This window comes from Tupaia chinensis, unplaced genomic scaffold (genome assembly GCF_000334495.1).
Source record: "Tupaia chinensis unplaced genomic scaffold, TupChi_1.0 Scaffold000005_2, whole genome shotgun sequence".
Taxonomy (NCBI): Eukaryota; Metazoa; Chordata; class Mammalia; order Scandentia; family Tupaiidae; genus Tupaia; species Tupaia belangeri.
Window position 1 is genome coordinate 374,883 of NW_006159434.1, and position 9,296 is coordinate 384,178.

A 9,296-nucleotide genomic window follows, 5' to 3' on the forward strand; every position below is an offset into this window, starting at 1 on the left:
CAGAAAGACAGAGAGAGATAGAGAGACAGAAAGCGAGAAATCACCCCCCAGAGGGAATGGCCACGCCACAATCCCTTCTCCTCTTTTCTCCTCTCAGGCTCTTGGGCACACATGCACACGTGCCTGGCGTGAGGTTAAGCCACTGGGTCTGGGGCTCAAACTGCGGTCAACTACATGAGAGTCCAGCGATATAGCCATTACACTAACTGCTGATCCCACAAAATTATGTTTTTTGATGTTGATGAATACTTGAATCATTTCAAGTTTCTGCTGTTATGAATGATGCTTTCATTAGTGGGCTTGAATAAGTTTCCATGTGGACATATTCGAGTCTTCTCTGTACTCTATGTAAATAGCAATTAAACTGCTGAGTAATAGGTTAGGCAGATGTTCCAATTTAATGAACATCAACATTTCTAATTAAAGTCATCATAACCTATATGAATTTTACCAATTTAATATACTGGCAGAGTGTGAGAATTCCTGTTGTTTCACATTCTTGCCATCATTTACTAACTTCAATTTTTTTTTTTTTTTGGTCAGAATGGAAGTTATGTACTGTTTCTTAATTGCAATTTCACTCAAAATGACCCTTATTACTGATGAGGTTCTGTATCTTGTAGATTACCAACTTTCTGTATTTGTCCCTTTTAAGTGCCTGTTTAAACCTTTTGTCCATCTTCCCTCTGGGTTATTTTCTCATTTAAGTTGTAGAAATTCATTATATATTATGAAAACTAGTCATCTGTATTACATATAACTTGTACTTTTGTAGGTGATCTCTCAGTTTGTTAGCATGTTTGATAAACAGAACCATTACTTTTTTTTTAGACGTTTTTGCTATAGGACAGAGAGAGACAGAGAGATAGAAAGCGAGAAATCACCCCCCAGGGGGGATGGCCATGCCACAATCCCTTCTCTTCCATTCTCCTCTCGGGATCTTGGGCATGCACGCACATGCACCCGGCGAAAGTTTTAAGCCACCGGGTCCGGGATGTGAACCACGGTCGAATACGTGGGAGTCCAGCGACATAGCCATTATGCTAACTAACTGCTGGTCCCACAGAACCATTACTTTTTATGCAAATATACCTGATGGCTGAAAATCACGCTAGATGCATGTGCATACGTACCCAAAATTCCAAGAGGGGAATGAAGGAGAAGGGATTGTGATGTGGTCACCCACCATGGGTGGTGATTTCTCTCGTTCTCTCTCTCTCTGTCTCTCTCTGGCAAGCACACACACCCTATGACAAAAACCTTAAAAAAATAATAAAAAGGGAGGCTATGCATGTGTGTGTGTGTGCACATACACACTTATCAAATCCACCCTATTTTGATGTCAAAAAATATTTTTCTTTAGTACCCTCCAAAAGGATGATAATTTAGTTTTTCCCCTTTACATTTCTACCCTAATTTAAGTTAAATTTGTGTAGATGTGAGGAAAGAGGCCAGTTTCTTCTCTCCTGCTCCTTTTGTATCAATAGATAACCGATGGTGCATGCGCATGGTCTCCTGAAAAGTTCATTCTCTGCCTCACTAATCTCTATCGCTGCTATTGTCATACCAAGGGTTTGTGTAGAGTCACAGGTATGGCCATGACCCTGCCTGGCTGAGAAAGGCTGAGGGAAGACCACCATGTGACACCTATTGAGGATATTTGTATTTCTCTCTCTGTCTCTGGCATATAACCAGAGTTTTGTTCTATTCTAAGTGACAAAACTTGCCTTTAATTGGAGCATTTTATACTTTGTTTAACCTTATTTGACTACAATTAAATTCAAAGATATTATCTTACTATTTCACTTGTCTGGCAAGCAGTATGTACCATTTCTTCACCTTCTTTGAGTTCATTATATTTTCTTCCTTGATTTCATTTCTACTAATTTGGAAATTAAAACTCTATTTCAGTTCTTTGGTCATCAGGTAGGTTATATCCTGCATACTCGACTTCTGAAAGGTTTAACTTGGACAATAACTTTTCTTTGCTTCAGGCTTTCTCTCTGAGGCTTCTAGAATCTTATTTCCCCATTTGGGTAGATCTTGGTATTTATGTTCGACTGTTGAGCTCTGGGAAACTATGAAAACTAGAAGTAAAATCTATTTTATTCAACAATCTCTTTCGAGGAAGAATGGCTTCTTTTTATCATTTTTCATACTTTCACACACTTTATTCAAAATTCTATTATTTTGAAAGAGGTGATCATTCTGGACAACTGGTCTACCATATGACTGAAAATATTTTCCTTGCTCTGTCTTTTAGATTTGTTTAAAAATAACAGTCACAGTTGCCTCTGGAAACATCTCTGAAATCTCAAGTTACAGAGTTGCTTTCCTAACCTGCAATACATAGAAATATATTATGTACTATGGCTTTTTCTTATTTGTACACACATTTACTCAAATGATTCTTTTCATATTCTTTATAGCATGTGGTTGAGATTTTATAGTAGCAGGAATTAATAATAGATTCTTTTTCTGGGTTCAGAAGCAGAATCCGAAGCATTATGTATTGTAATTCATAAGACAAATATTACTTTCTTTATTGGCCACATATATTCATTAGAAACTGAAGAACTGAGAAGTTGGATCTGTCTCATTCGTCATTTGAGTCATAGGTAACAGAGAAATATCAGCAATATTAATCACATGAATTTGAAGAAGACATGAGTGAATGAGAAATAGTGAGTAGCTATCATTTCATAGATGCGATCGCCTAGAAAATGTTTTGGGTAGTGAACTGTGCAGACAACATTAAGGTGATGAGCCCAGAGTAGAAGACAAAAGGCAAATGGACAAAGAGATTTTAAAGGACAGGGTGTCATTCTGAGAACAGAGTTGGAATATTGTTCTCCTTCATTTTCCCCCTATTTCCCCATTTATTGATAGTTTGTTTTAAAGTATGATGTTGCCAAAGGGCAAGAAATCCTGAAAAAGAGAATTTGAATAAACTATTGAATAAGGCTTTGAATGATAATCTAACTTCCAATGTATAATGGTACATAAATAAATTAAACAACAAAGTTCATTTATGATTATGCAGAGCTGTCTAACCATATCATTGAAATCTCCTAATATTTCAACAATACAATGATTTGATGTTTATCTATCAATAGATAAATTTCTCTCAGCCAGCAGCAAAGTTAAAGAGTAACAGGACAATTATTTGACCACACAGAAGAAAGAAAAAACGTCTGTCTCAAGGAAAAGACCTTTGACTAGGTTTGAGAAGCCAGGTCTAATAGTTTATCTAAAAATAATAAAACACTATTACATATAAATGAAATTCCTCCCTTCGGATAATATGTCTTCAGAAATGGCCAGTGTCTTATTAGAAATAATCATATTAAGGGATCAGCAGTTAGTATAATGGCTATGTCGCTGTACTCCCATGTAGTCGACCACGGTTCGAGTTCCGGACCCAGTGGCTTAAACTCAACACCGGGTGCATGTGCGTGTGTGCCCAAGATCTCAAGGGGAGAATGGAGGAGAAGGGATTGCAGCATGGCCATCCCCCCTGGGGGGTGATTTCTCGCTTTCTGTCTGTCTGCCTGTCTTTCTGGAGAGCACACACGCCCTATAGCAAAAACTTCTAAAAAAAAAAAAAAAAGAGGTAGTCATATTAATGCCTAGGTAATCTATAGCATATAAACTTTGTGTTACAGTTTTGAAAGCAGTTTTCTTCAGAAAATAAGTGAAATGTATTCAAGTATAATAATACCCAGGTCAGTAACATAATTTCCCTTTAATCCAAATGTGTTTATTTATTTACTATTTGTTTTATCCTTGCCTATACATTTTTTAAAAATTTACCTTTCTGTATTATATTGGGTTATGGGAGAAGTTGTGATGCATTTTTGAATATTTATATCCATTTACTTATTTTTTTGCTATAGGGCACATGCACTCCCTAAAGAGACAGAAAGTGAGAAATCATCCCCCAGGGCGATGGCCACATCACAATCCCTTATCCTCCATTCTCTTGAGATTTGGGGTACACACACACGGGACTAATGTTGAACAATTTTTTGTTGCTTTGGGTTATTTTTTTTACATTAAATCACTATGCATTATTCCAGCATACCAAATGATTTTTTCATCATGAATACACTGTATATTGGTTTAGTCAAAGATACTACTATATATATTATCATCAACAGTAATTTTTCACTTTTGTGTCCCTTAAATATTTTGCTTCTTTCTTTTTCCCCTTCATTCTCTCCCTCTCTTCCTCCCTCAACTGTAACCATCCTCTCGGGCTGTCTCTAACTGAAGTCAAAGGTCCATTAGAGTTCACTTTTTCTGCTGTACACAGCTATGGATTTTCACAGAGGTATGGTGTCATGCATCTACAGATAAAAAAATATATAGAATAGTTTTAATGTCCAAAAATCTTCAGGTTTCTGCCATTCACGCTCCCTCCCTATCCAGAATCCCTGGTAACTGCTGATTAGATGTTTTATCATCCATCTAGTTTTGCTTTTTCCAGAATACTATATTGTTGGAATTGGGGCCAGTAGGTGGTATGGTGGTTAGAGTGCTGGACTCCCACATGGCCAGCCGTGGTTCAAGTCCCAGACCCTGATGCTTTGGACTTACTCCAGGCGCATGTGCATTCATGCCTGAGATCTCAAGAGGAGAGTGGAAGAGAGGGGATTACGACATGGCCATCCCCCGGGGGTGATTTCTCATTTTCTGTTTCTCTCTCTTTCTCTGTCTCTCTGGTGAGCACACATGCCCTATAGCAAAAATCTCTCTTAAAAACAAACAATAATATGTAGCCCTTTCAAACTAGCTTTTTTTCATTAAGCAATGTGCATTTACGCTTCCTCCGAGTCTTTAAGTGGTTTAATAGTTTGTTTCTTTATGGTACAGTAAATTTGAGTTTATGGGTGTAGCACAATTTCTTTATTTATTCACCTGTTGAAAAATATTTTGACTGCTTCAAAGTTTTGGCAACTATGAATAAATCTACCATAAATATTCATATGCAAGCTTTTTTCTGAAAATAAGTTTTCGACTTATTTGGTCTAAATATCAGCAAGTGTAATTTTTGGATCACATGGTAAGAGTACATCTAGTTTTATAAGAAACTGCCAAAATGTATTGATTGAATCATTTTGCATTCCCACTAGCATTGAAAGAGAGTTTCTAGGGAAACAGCAGTTTGCGTAATGGCTATGTCGCTGGACTCCCACGTAGTCGACCACAGTTCGCGTCCCAGACCTGGGGGCATAAAACTCACGCCGGGCGCGTGTGCGTGCATGCCCAAGATCCTGAGAGGAGAATGGAGGAGAAGGGATCATGGGGTGGCCTCTGTCTCTCTCTGTCTCTCTGGTGAGCACACACACCCTATAGCAAAAATCTCTCTCTAAAACACACACACCCATACACACAACACACACACATATAGATATATATATATGATGTATATAAGATAGATATAAATATATGTGTGTGTGTGTATATATATATATATATATATATAGAGAGAGAGAGAGAGAGAGAGAGAGAGAGGGTTTTTGTTTGTGTGTTTGTTTTTGCCTTAGGGCATGTGTGCTCACAGGAGAGAGAAACAGACACAGTGAGAGGGAAAGTGAGAAATCACCTCCCAGGGAGAATGTCTACATTGCCATCTCTTCTCCATTCTCCTGCTAGGATCTTGGGTATGCACGCATACGTGTATGCCTGGCCTGATTTAGAAGTCACAGGGTCTGGAACTGGAACCATGGCCAGCCATATGGGATACTGCAATGTAACTGCCACATCATCTGCTAGTCCTTTTTTTTTTTTTTTCTTTTTCTTTTTTCAGTTCTTATTTGCCATCTCTACAGCTTCTTCGGGTGTGTTTATTCAGATCTTTTACCCATTCTGTAATTAGATGACTTGGTTTTTTACTGACTTATTTTTTCCAGATCTGTGACTTGTCTTTTCATTCTTTTGACAATGTCTTTTACAGAGCAAAATTATGTTCATTGTGTTTATTTTCAATCAAGTCAAATTTACCAATTACTTCTTTTATAGATTGCATTGTTGGTCTCATATCAAAAACTTTGCCACTTACCCCAAGGTCGCCTAGATTGTCTCCTATATATTCAATAAGTTCCATTTTTAGTTAATTTTTGTGAAGGGAATAAAGTCTGTATGTAGTTTGTTTTATGCTATCCGGTTGTATGAGCACCATCTGTTGAAAACACGATCAGTTTTTCATTATGTTACCTTTATTCCTTCGGCATCAAAGATCCCAAAAGATCAATCGACTACATTAGACTGGGTCTAATTATGAGTTCTTTATTCCAATCTGTTAATCCGGTTGCCTTTTCTTTTGCCAGTACCACCCACTTCATAATTACTGCATATTAAGTTTTCAAATCTGGTACCAAAAGTCCTCTGACTTTGTTTCTCTTCAATATTGCAGAGGGTTTTGCCTCTCCATGTGAACTTTAGAATCAATTTGTCAATATACATAAAATATCTTGCTTGGATTTTGATTGATATTGCATTGAATCCATAAATTAATTTACAAAGAACTGACACACAATATTGAAACTTCCAATCTATAAATATGGAATATCTTTCCAATTATTTAGTTCTTCTTTCACGTCATTCATCAGAATTTTGCCATTTTCCTCATGTAGATCTTATACCAGGGGTCTTTGTAAAGTTCATGAAAAATGCATATTATGAGAAAACTATGTATAGATTTCAAAATTCTTGCAAAAAAAATAAGCTTACACTTTCATTCCATTTTCCATAAACTTTGTAATTAGAAATGTACCATTTTATTATAGAGAATCTAACATAAAAATGAAAACAGTATCTCAAAAAGAAAACTAGACCACCACTTCCACCTGCAGGACTAGGGACAGGCACTGTGGGGGTTCTGGGTCCTCTGAATAAGAAGGCAGGAGCACAGAACCCATCCAAAAATGGCTGACATCACTTTAGGAGAATGAGAAGAACAGTGTCCCTAAAGACCCAACTACCCCTTCCAGAGTGATTTGCTAAGGGGACCTTTCTATATCTACTAAGGAGGCAATTGGCATTTCAGAATTTTGTCTTATGGCTGCATAAAAGTATCCCTTCCACCCAGACTAAGCACCCTTTATGGATCAAGATGAAGAACAAGTGGTAAGGCAGCTGCTAAAGGAGTTAACCCAGGATGGCTACCCTGGGCTCAGGGACCTGGTTCCTGTCTAGTCACTGGGGAAATTTATACTTAATATATTATATAAATACACAGAGAAATGGAAAGTATAAAATCTGAGGGGTAGTGAGGGAACTTGGCAAGAAGCCAGATCTGAAGAGGTCTGCTCAGGCCAGCTTGACTTCCTCCTAAACCCCTTTGGCTTTGGGCTTCTCCTTGGCTTTCTCCTCTTCTGTGACTTGTTTCTTCTCTTCTGGGTCTTTCTTTTTCTCATTCTCTATTTTGACTCTCTTGGCTTTTTTGAAGTCGAAAGAGTTTTTGTGGTCACCTTCTCCCTCCTCATCAGAGTTGGAGAACTCTTCCTCATGCTTGTCAAAGGAAGATGTGTTTGACGGGGTCATCTTTGTCCTCCTTGTCATTCTTCTCTGGGACAACATCTTTGGGAATGATCTGCATCAGATCCCGGTGCATGAGGCAGCATCCACAGGTTCTCAAACAACTGCTTTTTGACCTTTTCCAGGTACTCCTTAGTGTTCTGGTTGGTCGTGTTGGAAGGACTGATGTGAAGCTTGACATCTGGTCCAAAGTATTCAAAGTAGTCATTGTATGGAAGCTCATTAAGGATCTCTGTGCCAAGGGGCCACTGCCATCTCATATGTCCAGTACCAGGAGACTATGCTATAGGGCACGTGCACTTGCCAGACAGAGAGAGACAGAGAGACAGAAAGCGAGAAATCACCCCCCAGGGGGGATGGCTGCGCCACAATCCCTTCTCCTCCATTCTCCTTTCAGGATCTTGGGCACGCACGCACATGCGCCCAGCATGAGTTTAAGCCGCTGGGTCTGGGACTCGAACTGCTGTCGACTACATGGGAGTACAACGACATAGCCATTAGGCTAACTGCTGGTCCCCAGGGGACTGTGGATGGTATAGCCACTGCTTCCCAGTATCAGCATAGACAGGTTGAAGCTCTTGACAAATTCCACACACTTGGCCTGCCCTTGGATGGTCAAACTGAAGCAACCTAACTGATCTCTAGATAAGGAGTCGGCCACATTGCAAGACCATCACACTCAGCTGAAACATCTCCATTACTTTCTGTATGACTAGCTTAAAAATGGCCTCATGGGATTCATCACTGACCCCGTCTCAAACTGGGTAATTAACAGCCTAATGCTTGCTTTTGTCAGCCCCCATATCCTGTAGGTCCCCAGTTCCTAGGAAGTACTCTCCATATGTATGAAAGGATACTTTCATGATCCAGGCTGTGGTATAGAAGGACTCTTCCATGCCATCCCCATCGTGAATATCAGTGCCAATATACAACACCCTCTGGTGGTACTTCAGCATTTCTAGAATGGCCAAGACAGTATCTTTGACATAACAGAAACCAGATGCTTCTAACTTCTTTGCATGGTGCAGGCCCCCAGCCCAATTCACAGTACTGTCCGGTTATCTGCTGCTTATTAAGTTTAACTGCACTTGCCACTGAGTGGCCAGTAGACAAGTGACAGAACTCAAACAGGACATCAAATACTGGGCAGTCCTCACAAACGTTGAATCTCTGCATCTGCTTGCTGTACTCAGACATGTTGTCTGGACAGATAGAGCACAAGAATTGAATGTAGTCATCACTGTGGTACTTGGTCACCTCCTTGGGATTGGCTTTGTGGGGGCAGTAGATTTCCATTTTATGGTATAGACCACAGTTGATTAGCAAATTGTGAGTCATGCAGATTTGGCAAGACTTCATTGGGTGGCCTTATTCATAATAGTAATTTCCACCATCCCCATCACAGTAGTAACTGACTTTCCTCCTAGTATCCTGAGTATGCACCATCTTCCTGGCCTCCGGTTTCTCCTGTCAATCTGTTTCTCCCATACACTTTTTGAAGTTCCCACATACCAGTTTTGTTGGACTTATTCCTAAGTATTTTCTTTTGGGGATATTAATGTAAATAGCATTGCATTTTGCATTTCAAATTCTAATTAAAATAACTGGTATACAGAAAATCAATTGCATTTTGTAGATCTTGTGTTCTTATGTATATCCCTACATCCTGCAGCCTTCCTATGATCCCTTATTATTGTGTTTTTCGTTTCTCTGTTTTATCAATTCTTATGAATGTATTTTTATCAAAAAATGTC

At 38.9% G+C, this 9,296-nt stretch overlaps 1 pseudogene; it reads right to left on the minus strand.

Moving 5' to 3' along the window:
- Nucleotides 1-7,314: 7,314 nt before the first annotated feature.
- LOC102482705 (histone deacetylase 1-like) lies at nucleotides 7,315-8,988 on the minus strand (annotated as a pseudogene).
- Between the last annotated feature and the right edge of the window lie 308 nt (nucleotides 8,989-9,296).